The sequence below is a fragment of the Rutidosis leptorrhynchoides genome, unplaced genomic scaffold, assembly GCF_046630445.1.
Source record: "Rutidosis leptorrhynchoides isolate AG116_Rl617_1_P2 unplaced genomic scaffold, CSIRO_AGI_Rlap_v1 contig334, whole genome shotgun sequence".
In the NCBI taxonomy this organism is placed as follows: domain Eukaryota; kingdom Viridiplantae; phylum Streptophyta; class Magnoliopsida; order Asterales; family Asteraceae; genus Rutidosis; species Rutidosis leptorrhynchoides.
Genome location: NW_027266574.1, coordinates 62104 through 75058, shown reverse-complemented (window position 1 = coordinate 75058; position 12955 = coordinate 62104). Strand labels below are relative to the sequence as shown.

Sequence of the window (12955 nt, the reverse complement as noted above, 5' to 3'; positions counted from 1 at the left end):
AGGATCTTAGGTCGCTGTTCCACCAATTTAGTGATGTGGGTTTCACTAAATCCATTTGATTTCAAGAATTCGATCACTAATCGAGGGTTTTCAAGCTTCTTCTCGTCAAGTTCGAGCTTTTGGGATATGGAAAAAGCGGATTTTGACGAGAGCCCGCATGAGTTTACGAGAAATTGAAATGTGACGGATGATAATTCTTGCGAAGGAGAAGATGAATTACCGATTGATGTTGATAAATAACGTTTTTGAATCAGGGTTAAGAGGTTTTTTATTGGGAAGTTTTTCATTATGAGTGACTGATGAGTGATGATTAGTAATGAAAGAGGGAAATCGAGTTTTGTTCGAATTTAGGGATTTCAAATGCGAGTGGTTTTAAGTAATGTCTTGAGTGGTCTATTACTTTCATAAAATGTTCAATTGAGCTCCTAATATGTATTTTGTGCAATTTTAAGCTTACAACTTTCTATCTTGTTGAAAAGTTCAAGACAGATTTAGAAAACTGAGGACCGGTTTGTGGATTTTTGTAAAAATTTGAGATCAAAATCAATTTTATTCTAGAACTAAAATGGTATTCCCACCAACATACACACACACTGTCCTCGATGGATCTTCTCTGCACCGCCTACGCCGATGCGTCGGCGGACGACGACGGTGAGCGACCCGCTGCTTCTGTTATCCATCCCGCCATTTCCCGACCTCCCAAGCGTCGCAAACCCGATTACCCGCCACCTCAACTTCCGATTCTTCCCCCGAAAGAAGCTCCAGTTTCTGGCAGATACGTGTCCAAGCGAGAGCGTGCCCTCGTAGCTGATGCGAACCAGAATCCAATTGAAACGGCAAACACTTCCGTCGGTATGTGTTTGTTTATCTAGGCTTGTGTATTTTGTGAATGGTAGTGGAATTGGAAATTCCTTATTTTGCAAATAATAATCTGTCAGTTGCAGTCGATTGTTTTGCTATTGAGGAAATATTGAGTGTTCAATTTTAGTGTAGTATTTTGGAGTAATCTTCTAATGTGTTACTTGCTGATAACTTATGTTCCTGCTATATGTGAATGAAGCTGTATCGGAGTCTTAATTTTTGGTTGCAATTCGCAAGTATTAGATTGATCATAGTAAAAAGTAGCTTGAGTAATACTCTTGAGCTGAAAATTTTAAATTTAACTGTAGAATTCGCCCCTTGTGTGGCTTTATCTGTTTGCAGTTTTGGGAAGTAATTCAGAGTCAGACACACCATGCTCCACATTGCCATCATTAAGACACCAAACTTAGGGGTTTCCCCTGCTAAGCCAGCTATCAGGAAGGACGCATGTACCTCTACATGGGCATATGAAGGCAGTCAATGCTATACAATGGTCATCATGTCATGGTTAGTTTTCGTTGTAACAAAATTTTCGATTTTTTTTTCTAGGTACTCTTTCTTATGACTTCTCATTCTGAAACTGTGGATTTTACCCTGTTGCAAAAGTTGCTGTTTTGAAATGTTACCATGCTCGGTTATAGGTTTCTTGCTTCCTCTATTCAAAATTTTGAAGCATACTATTATTGCTTTGTTGAGTATTTTCGTTAAGTGATTTCTCTTGACTTATTGATCTGTTCATTGGAATTAGATTACAGCTCATCTTCTCGCTTCTGCTGGGATGGATCACAATATCTATATCTGGAATGTATGGAGTAGGGATGACAAGAAAGCTCGTCTGTTCAGCTTTCACGGTGCACCAGTAAAAGATGTAAAGTGGTCACAGCAAGGATTGTCTCTACTTTCTTGTGGATATGATTGTTCGTCAAGGTTGATAGACATCGAGAATGGGGTTGAGACTCAGGTCTTTAAAGATAACCAAGTCATCGGAGTTGTCAAGTTCCATCCAGAAAACTTAAACCTCTTCCTTTCTGGAGGGTTTAAGGGCTGCCTCAGATTATGGGATATTAGGACGGGCAAGGTGGTCCATGATTATGTGCGAAACCTAGGGCCAATTCTTGATGTTGAATTTTCCACCGATGGCAGGCAATTTATCTCTTCTAGTGATGTTTCTGGAGGCAATGTTAGTGAAAACTCCATTATTGTTTGGGATGTCTCACGACAAGTTCCGCTTTCTAACCAGGTAAGCATGCCTGAAATTATATTATCTTACTTTAATATGATAGTAAATCAGTAGGAGAAAAAGTACAGATACAAATCTACTGCGTTGCAAGAACATGCTATCGGTGATACCCCTCAGTTTTTTGGTTCTGCATGCTATGTTTCAACCAGTTTTACATTTAAATTATATATTTTTGTGTGCATTGGAAATTAATCAACTATTAAATAAGTGCAACCTTTTAGCCCGTCTTGTATTGGCTTAAGAAGAGGATGCTGAGTTTAAGCTTATTGTTAGTCATATACTGTAACTCATAAAACTAAGAATAGGCTCAATAGTGTGCTATTATTTGTGACTATTGATTCATGGATGGTTACTACAACAAACCAATGTATATTTTCAGAATCCAGATGCTGTCTATGTTCCGAAACAATTCCTATTTTACGCAAGAAAAGTGAATGACTCAGCTAATTAACTTAGAGATAATGCTAAGATTGTGTTCTTGCTTGGCAGCAGCCAGCAAGTATTAAGGATTAGAGAGCTAAAACAGGGGACTCGTGTATTGATTTGTTGACAGCTTATGCTGGAATCCAGTAGTGTTGAACAAAGTTCCGTTACTTGTATTTGATCTTTGCCTCTCCTGTACTCTCTTTTTCATATATCAATGAAAAAAGCTCCCTGCAGCACAACCAGATTCTTACTTGATTAGTGATGACTAGATTAATCTGACGTCATTTATTATATAATTCAATTTGATTACTGTTTACACTCATGGTCATCTATGCTTAGTCTCAAGTTTTAGAAGAAGAAATTAAAGATAGTATAGGGGAAGGTTAACAAACTTAGTTGAGAGATTGACTGATTATCTGGGAGAGATTGACAAGAAAAAAAAGAGAGATTTTTGAAATTATGGACTACAGTCAAAAACCACTTTCTGCAAGGCAGAGATTTGGGTTACGGAGTTACGGACCAGAAGGTTTTAAACCTTCTTTTCGAATAATCTACATTCGAATGACCCAATGCCCTCAATATGATAACTATCCATTCGTTCGACCTCATTATTTACTTTTAGAGACAGTGATATCCAAGTTGGCAAACTAATTATGGATTTATTCTTGCATAAAAATTTTGAACTCATGGATTGGATTAAAAACCCCAAAATGTTTTCTTTTCGATGGAAGATGATTCATTATCTCAATCACGTTGTCTAGGCAAAAAATGGATGCCAACGTGTATCGTTCTATTTTCCTTCTGTTATATATGTTGCTTTCATGGCTTGATTAAAATAAATAGATTATTCACCTACGCAGGGGAACCCATAATTTCTGCTCTATACAGCTGCCCTGGCTATTTTAGATTAGTGAATAAGATACTTTCTTTTTTTGAAAGTGGATAAAGATACTTCTTTGTAGTATTTGTGCCATTATTTTGGATAAAAAGGACTTATTATATCATTTTCCCAATGTAAGGCATATGTCACAAACTTATTATAAATTTGGACTTATTATATCTTTTTTTGACAAGTTAGATGTTGGTTTTGTATTCTGTCTACTCATTTTAAGCAATGCTTTGTTTCTTTCTTTCTGTATCAGGTCTATGTTGAAGCATACACATGTCCTTGTATTAGGTACCACCCTTTTGATCCCACCTTTGTCGCCCAATCAAATGGAAATTACATTGCAATCTTTTCTTCTTATTCCCCTTTTAAGCTAAACAAGTATAAGAGATACGAAGGCCATGGGGTCTTCGGCTTCCCAATAAAGTGCAATTTCAGCTCGAATGGAGAGAAACTTGTCTCGGGGTCCTCGGATGGTTCTATTTACGTTTATGATTACAAGTCCTCAAAATGTGTGAAGAAAATTAAAGCGTATGAGCAAGCATACATTGATGTTGCTTTCCATCCTGGGATGCCGAATGTGATTGCTTCTTGTAGTTGGGATGGACTTGTCTCAGTGTTTGAATGAGATGTTTCGGCTGTGTTGTGCCTTTCTATGTTTGGTCTTTTTCAACAAAGTTTCCGGAAATGGAGAAAACGCATAGACAGCAAGATCCTGATGTCATTATTTTCATAACCTTACTGTTTCTTTGATTTTCTTAGTGGTCACGTTGTACTCTGTTTTCTAACGCATCTTAATAATGAAATGATGATTTAACTGGGTTGTAAGTGAACCAACTTAAGTTTGAGGTCATAGTTCAATATGCTTGTATGATGCATTTATCACCATCGACTAAAAATTTGTTGAACATTAGAAGTCGTGTTTCAATTGAGCATGCTTGAAAGCTGTTTTGCCTCAACAGAATTGGGATAAGTTTTATAGCTTTATGTCATACTAAATCAAAATGAAAATGTATGAGATTGGGGTTTCAAAGTTTATGGAATAATTTGAGTGTTCATGAACGTGATAGAAAGTTGAATATTTCTAAATAATTTATCGGCAAAACCATATATTTGATCCTAATGTTTAATTTTAAGCCTACATGCGGATGTTTATTACTATACTTTTTTCCACCTTCACTTCATCCTAAAATAAAATTTGATTATGCGGTACTTTTTGACACGTTAACAAATTTTCACCTTATTTTTATCATCTACCATGTGTATGTATGTTGAAATTTGGAGACGGAAGTGAAGAACACGAACATAATTGAAGAATAATTTGATTCAACACATCTTGTGAAAAATACAATACAGAGAAATAAAATTGAACTTACATATTAGCACTACAAGATACATAATTATATAATGTAGATTGAGTGAGTGAGATGGTGAAAGAGATGTCCGATAAGCATGGTGGTGGCGTGAATTAGTGAGTGATCAGAGGAGGTATGGAGGTGAAGGAGACAGCTTGTGTAGATGGAGATCATGGTGATGATTTGATGTAGGAGATGGGCTTGGAGACGTGAAGAGGGCCGAGGCCCAAATTTTAACACCCCCCTCAAGCCGGGAGTGGAGAGAAGTCGCAGATGCCGAGTTTGGACATGAAGAAGCTGAGGGAGAACGATGCAAAAGTCCGTGACGATGCTTCAAGCAAAACGCATGGGCACTTGCTTCAATTATTGTAGTAGCGGATATTGCATCAGGAAGCTGAACAACAGGGGTGTCATTCTCTGATGATCACATTATCTTGTTTTACTAAACCATCCATTCGATGCCTAACATACTACTATCAAATAATTACCTAACATAGGCGGCAAGATGCAATCCCGTGTAGTCGATAGTCACCAATCATCGACGACTTTGCATACATTTCAAACCCAATCGACAAGGAATTCCAAACGACAAACGACATAATAGACATTCTCCGGTATAAGCAAACTTCAATAGACAACCGTCAACACGAGACAACTATAGAGCTCCAAACATGATAATAAGCCATCCAAACATTTAGTAAATGCCATCTAAATCAGTCCACAAGTAGCTGATCCCAAACAGAGACTATTAACAACCTATCTCTTCATTTTAGCAAGCTATACTACTCAAATCAAAGCATATTATGCCTAAACACAAGAATCATTCACAGCACAGCAGATACCGCTAATATCAGTAAGCTAAAATATAGCTAATACCGAGAGTTGTGAGCCAACTTAACTGTGAGAGGATGCTGGAAAAAGCCTCAGGGTATCGAGCTTGCTGTAATTCACCACCACATCTGCATAAATTCTTGCATCTCCTTGAAAGAATGACTCTTGAAATAGCCTACTTGACAATCTCTCAATTGCTAGAGGACTGAAAACAGCATGAGTACAACACGCATAAACTTCCCTGGCTCCTTCTTGATGCAAAAGTTCTGCTCCTTTCGCATTGCCGAGTACCTGGAGAGTTAGTGCACTTGTGTGTTTAGTGAGCAAGAAGTTTAACAAGTCAGCAGCATAGGCCATTATAGAATTGATGATGAGAAGAAGCCACATGAATCTGTGCTCTTTTCCAAGTTGTACGATCACTTCAAACACATTTGGATCAATAAATACCACTGCCGGCAACGAAACTACAACTGCAACTGGGGACAAATACAACAACACATTCATCGAATTCAACTTCTCTCCTTTAGAAGAGAGCAGAATGCCTTGAAGAACAGACTTGAAGGCTCCGGCTGCTGTCGCACTTATACACATGATGAAACCATAGAGGTGAAAGCCAGGCTCGCTCCCACTAGCAATCACAACACTAGCAAGAAGCAGACACAAGAGTAGCATAAGTAACCCAAGCCTCCCTTTTGAAAGTCATAAAATACGCAAACATAGCCGTGAAAAACGGAGTTGTAGCACCCACAGCCTGACTGAACGACACGGGCAAGAACATGAGAGATATGTTGCTACCAACGACGGAACCATAAAACACAACCCCTAAAGTCGCAATCTTCAAAAAATTGTGGCCTGGATTTTAGCGCCTGTAAAGGGACGACCAGAAGATGATCAATGAAGATATGACAAGGGTCTGTTTTGCTAGTGACATCGCCATTTTCGCCGTCGGTGGCGGTGGATTTGATATAGAGGAGGAGGAGCTTTGTGTTTGGTGGTGGCTGGATTGGAAGTAGTCGTCGCCATTATTATTATTGATAGAGAATTACAAACAGAGAATCGGAGAAAAAAAACACAATCGAAATCGAGAAAAGAAAGAACTATCTAACAAGAATCGAAGCTCAGTTAGAGATTAACATCGAAAGTCATAATTTTGGCGAAGAAGATGAAGATTTGAAGGACAAATCAGGATAAAAAAAGAATGAACTTAAAGCTCAAGATACCATGTTGAAATTTGGAGACGGAAGTGAAGAACACGAACAGAATTGAAGAACAATTTGATTCAACACATTTTGTGAAAAATACAATACAGATAAATAAAATTGAACTTACATATTAGCACTACAAGATGCATAATTATATAGTGTAGATTGAGTGAGATGGTGGTGAAAGAGATGTCCGGTAAGCATGATGGTGGCGTGAGAACCGGAGTCAGCATGGTGGTGGCGTGAATTAGTGAGTGATCAGAGGAGGTACGGAGGTGAAGGAGACACCTTGTGTAGATGGAGATCATGGTGATGATTTGATGTAGGAGATGGGCTTGGAGACGTGAAGTGGGCCGAGGCCCAAATTTTAACAATGTATGTAGGTTAGGGGTCGAGAGAGGCTGACTGTGTCACACAAAGTTAAAATTACTTGGCAAAAGTTATTCCAATGATTTGTCAATTTAATTAGGTGAAAATACATAAACACAGAATAGAAAGTGAATAAGTAGCAAAGGTGATGCATAATTTATCTTCAAGATATGGTTTGGGGGGCCATATATGTATGTACTAACCCGTGTGTTCCGGTGTCGATAATAATAGATTGATATTTTGAAAATTAATTATAACATAATTATTAATTACTAGTATTTTCATTTTTTATGAGTAATTTTTGTACGGAGAGGAGGAGGGAAAACTAAAAAATACAAATAAGTTGGAAATTTATAGTAGAGCTGTCAAAATGTATATGGACTTCGACCGTTACACCGTGAAAATAATGGGCAAGATCTATAAATTTGACTTATTAAAAATGTTATTCAAACCAATCCTTCAATCTAACAGGTTAGGTCAATACATATTGTAAAATGAAATGGATGGCACATTAACTCATTATGATCATGGAAATTAAAATTTAGTAAAAATGTAAAATCTGAAATATATAAATAAATGATTGAGAAAACTTAATTGAGAATATGGTTGTTTTTTTTTTCCTCTTTTGATTTGTTAAACTATGATCAAATTTTTTCCTATTTTAATTATCAAGTATAAAACTATTCATTAAGAAGAGAGAAAAATTAATTAATAATCTGCTGACTTTTTCCTCGTTTAATCGTAGAAAAATATAAATACTCTTTTGATTTTATATAATATATGGTCGATTTGTTTTTCTATTTTGATTATAAAACACTATGTTAAAATTTAATTGTAGTAGAAAATTTTTTTTAGAAATGAAAACAAAATTTATTAACGAAATTATTTAATTAAATTATGACATGTGGTCAAATTTCATCCAAATCGACGTTGTCTTCTATATTGTATAGATAGATAGATAGCATCAAGCTTGTGTTGCATTGCATTGTCCTCCAGAATTATCCGGATGGCTCGAGATGGATCCGGAAGGATACGAAATTGACTAGAGAGGTCCAAAATACTCTAGAAGCGGCTAGAATGATCGGGAAGGCTCCGGAAGCTTGCTGAAGGATCGGAGTCCGGAAGACTCTAGAAGGCTCCGCCTTGGGCTAGACTTCTCCGGGAGGTTCCACATAATTGTAGAAGGCTCCTACATGTTCTAGAGCTTCTAAACACTCTAGAGCACTCTTGTGCATTCTCTAGAATCTTCTTGTATAGAATTTTCTAGAGTAGTTGGTAGGCTATATAAAGGGGTAAATCCCCTCATTTGAAAACAACACACATTTCCTAAGCAATAGAGAGCCTTTTCGTAGCTAGCTCATTCTCTCATATTCCAGCTTACTTTTCGAGTTCTTAAGCTATTCTAAGGCTTCCGCTAGGGTTCTAAAGGCTGACTTAGCTTTGCAGGGGCAATTCTAGCTAAGTGTCGCACTACTTAGTCGAGGGAAATACTAAGTACGTGACAGGTGGTATCAGAGACTAGTCATCGCAATGGCCGGAAACGACGATAAAGTTGTGGAGAAGAATACGGAGAAGCAATCCAAGAGCAAGAGGGATCGATCCGTCGATCCCACGATTGGTGCACGACTCGCTAGCTTGGAGGAACTTGTAGCCGGAGGGGAAGATCGTTTTCAAGTGATTGAACTAGGATTGCAGAAGCATTCACGGGATATGGTGGATCTCAATGAGAGGATCGCTCATGGGGTTGACGATCTACAATCCGGGTTCAAGAGCCTTAGTTTGAGTCTAAGTTCCAACATGGGGAAGCTCGAGGAGAGGCTAAAGAAGTTCCGTGAAGAAGTTTTTCTACGCAACAACATTTTCAAGGAGGCGATTGACGAGGTTAAGAGAGACAATGAAGCGCAGCGTGGGGAAAATGTGATGTTGCGGGAAGATAGTGTGCGGCTTCAAGATCGGGTAGCACGCCTCGAGGGAACTCTGGGGAGACTCTCGCTTACGGTAACCGGCTTGGTGTCGGAGGTGGACCGGATGAAGGCTGCTAGGCGCGATGGGAACCAACCGTTGATCACTCTACCAGCGGCAATGGTGGAGTTTCCGAAACCATTGTACTACAATCGGGCTCGTAGTGCACGGGAAATTGATAATTTCCTATGGAACATGAAGCGATACTTTCGGGCGATGGGATACATGGATGATGCTACCAAGCTCGATACGGCTTCACTGTATCTATCCGACATAGCCATGTTGTGGTGGCGTCGGAAGGTCGAGTTCAAGAGGGAGCTTAAGGTGCATTTCTATCCGGAGAATGCCGAAAATGAAGCTCGGTCAAAGCTTCGGAAGCTCACTCAAAATGGGACAATCCGGGAGTACATCAAAGAGTTCTCCGAGCTCTTGTTGGAAGTGTCGGACATGCAAGAGAAGGATGATGCTTTCATGTTCATGGATGGTCTCGTGGGATGGGCTCAATTGGAACTCAAGCATCGCGGAGTTAAGGGGTTGTCGAAAGTTATTGCCGCTGCCGAATCACTTAGCGACTACTGGAACTTAGAAAAGAAGAGTTTGGGAGACGATCCGGAGCATGGTGGGGAAGGATGGGATAATTCGAAGCATGGCGAAGGGAGTGCTGACAAGGGAGATTCGGCTAAGCCATGGAAGGATAATCAAGCACGAACGGACAATAAATCGGGTAAGAAGGCTTTAGTTTGCTTCTTATGCACGGGTCCGCACAAAGCCCTTGATTGTCCGCTTAGGGGAAAACTCGTTGCGATGGTTATGACCGATAAAGGGGCGGATGAAACGGAGGCGCAAGAGAAGGATTCCGAGCCGATGAGGATGAGCGCGCTTCAACGGATTAATGCAATGAAAGCAAGCACCAAGAGAGCGGAAGGCAAGTCGATGTATGTGGATACGGAGATTGCCGGCCGAACCATCCGAGCATTGGTGGATACCGGTTCTACTCATACTTTCATCAGAGATGATGTCGCTAAAGAGTTGGGGCTCAAATGGAGGAAAGTGGACGTCATGATGAAGGCCGTGAACACGGATCCAACACCGATTGTGGGAATCTCTCACGATGTGAAGCTTCGTGTGGGCGAATGGAAGGGAAAGGAGGATATGCATGTGACCAAGCTAGATGACTATGAGTTAGTCATCGAGCTTGAGTTCTTGGAGAAGATCAAATTCGTCCCTATGCCATTTTCCAACTTAATGTGCATATATGATAAGGGAGGATGCACCGTTCCGATTATAAGGGAAGAGTCGAAGCAAGTTTCGTTGTCGGTTATGCGGTTGATGAAGGGTCATCATAATGGCGACGGAAAGCCAACACTCAAGACGGGGATCAAGTCGGAAGGGTCCGGTGGAGTGGCAAAGGTGACGCATCAATGGAGCAAAAGCGCGACAAGCTCATCGGGAAAAGAGCAACATACCGAGACTCAAGGCTACAAGGGACGCGACATTGAAGGAAACTTGGGCGAACACTTGGTGAACTCGCGAGCCTCGAAGGTGGGGGCAATGCGTAGGAAGAGAAGAGCTCGTCGAGGTAGGAATCTCCGAGTTCCTAAACAAGTCACTCAAGGCAATGGGAGCATTGCCGATTTAGGTGGGGGAGAATGTCACATTTCGCGGGTTCAACTACCCGGAATGCTCCAGAATTATTCGGATGGCTCGAGATGGATCCGGAAGGATACGAAATTGACTAGAGAGGCCCAAAATACTCTAGAAGCGGCTAGAAGGATCGGGAAGGCTCCGGAAGCTTGCGGAAGGATCGGAGTCCGGAAGACTCTAAAAGGCTCCGCCTTGAGCTAGACTTTTCCGGGAGGTTCCACACAATTGTAGAAGGCTCCTACATGTTCTAGAGCTTCTAGACACTCTAGAACACTCTTGTACATTCTCTAGAATCTTCTTGTATAGAATTTTCTAGAGTAGTTGGTAGGCTATATAAAGGGGTAAACCCCCTCATTTGAAAACGACACACATAACACACATTTCCTAAACAATAGAGAGCATTTTCGTAGCTAGCTCATTCTTTCATATTCCAGCTTACTTTTCGAGTTCTTAAGCTATTCTAAGACTTCCGCTAGGATTCTAAAGGCTGACTTAGCTTTGCAGGGACAATTCTAGCTAAGTGTCTCACTACTTAATCGAGGGAAACACTAAGTACGTGACAGCATGTCGTTAGTTCATCCCCCTTTGTCTTAAATTGACACGATTGAGAGAGTAGGGGCCAATTAGTTTGACTCTTTGTTAATTTAGAACATGCAGCAATTCACTTATAGAGTTAATTATCATATATATACACTTTCTAGCATGTCTTTCATATCCTAAACTATCCAATCATCTCTTTCTCTCATGAATTTGTTACTCTAGCTAGTAGCAAGCTTAGCATATGGAGTATATAATATGAACATAAGACTTAAAAGTAAAAGCCCTTTCTCGATTCTTCTTCGGGGTTAATGCGGTAATCGGGTGCTCCACTGATGGTGGACCGAATATCCCTAACGAAGACGAGATATAAAATCACAGGACCTAAAATAAGAAAACAAGATAATACTAATCATATTTGTGCTGAAATTTGAATCTGATCTGAGGCTAATCGTTGGTATCTAAGGTGTTTTGATCCTAAATACTAATTTAGTTTCGGTTTTAGTACTAAGGTTACTCTCAAATCTAATGCATCCACAAAATAAAAGACATTTGAAACTGGAAAAATAAATGATGAACTCTTGATAAACAAATTAGTAAAATTGCAGATTCAATTTTTTTTTATAATACTAAGAGCTCGTAATCGAAAAGGGAAAGTTAAGAACTTTATATACTAATCCTCAACCTAATCTAGACGTCATAAGTCTTATTTACAAAATACAGAAAATGAAATTACATGTAGGAAAAGTAAAAAGCACTTTTGGGACCACAAGGCATAAACTGCTAAAAACTCAAAATGACTGAGTTTTTGATTGCTCTTCACTTTATTGCATTTCTTTTAATCTTCAAAATGAGACTACAATCAGCTGGAACATAGATTTCACTTCATCTGCATCTGAACTTCGAATTTGCAGAAGAACACACATAAAAGTAAATGGTTGACTTTGTATTTGACTTTTGATTCAGTGCTTCAAATGACATATTACCAATGCAGAAACCTTTACTGCACTACTATTGAACTTTTTCAATTTAAACTTCTTCATTTGATTGACTAAAACTGAAACGGGGATTGAAATTGCAGAAACTAAGCTAAAACAACTACTTTGAGTACCATGATCATTTTTGAGCTCTTTCATCGCAAGGTTTGTACACAAAACATCTTCACAGTCACCAATGTGTGCTTTCTGAATCAAAAAATCAGCCAAAAACAACTTGTAGTAGAAATCTCCAATTCTGACAGCAGAAACCCAGAACTCAAGTTAATCGAGCAGACATTTTATTCATTACTAGATAATTGCTAAAATTAACTTCATAATCAGATTCAGAGCATCAAGTCGACCCTAAATGGCCTTTTGAATCATCAAAATCCATCAAGAATAGAAAAAGATAAGCTAACCCTAATTATTCAAAAGAAAGAGAAAGCTGAGCAATGAAACAGTAACCTGGAACCCTAGGCAAATTGAGGCTTTTGATTCTAGGGAATTGTAGATGAATTGCTCGTAGAGGTATTGTAGCCGACGTCTTCCTGAACCTTTTGGCATGTCGCCTGAGCTCCGACTAAACGACGATCGCTCCGCAGATCGTCAATTGCATTCTCAGTCGACGAAGTTCCAGAAAAGCCGATAGAGTCCCTAAGTTTCTG

The 12955-nt window shown here is 39.3% G+C and overlaps 2 pseudogenes; one reads left to right on the top strand and one right to left on the bottom strand.

Annotated features, from left to right (window-relative positions):
• The first annotated feature begins 602 nt into the window (after positions 1–602).
• Positions 603–4041, top strand: LOC139882984 (uncharacterized; annotated as a pseudogene).
• Positions 4042–5662: 1621 nt separating this feature from the next.
• Positions 5663–6745, bottom strand: LOC139882983 (UDP-URONIC ACID TRANSPORTER 1-like; annotated as a pseudogene).
• Between the last annotated feature and the right edge of the window lie 6210 nt (positions 6746–12955).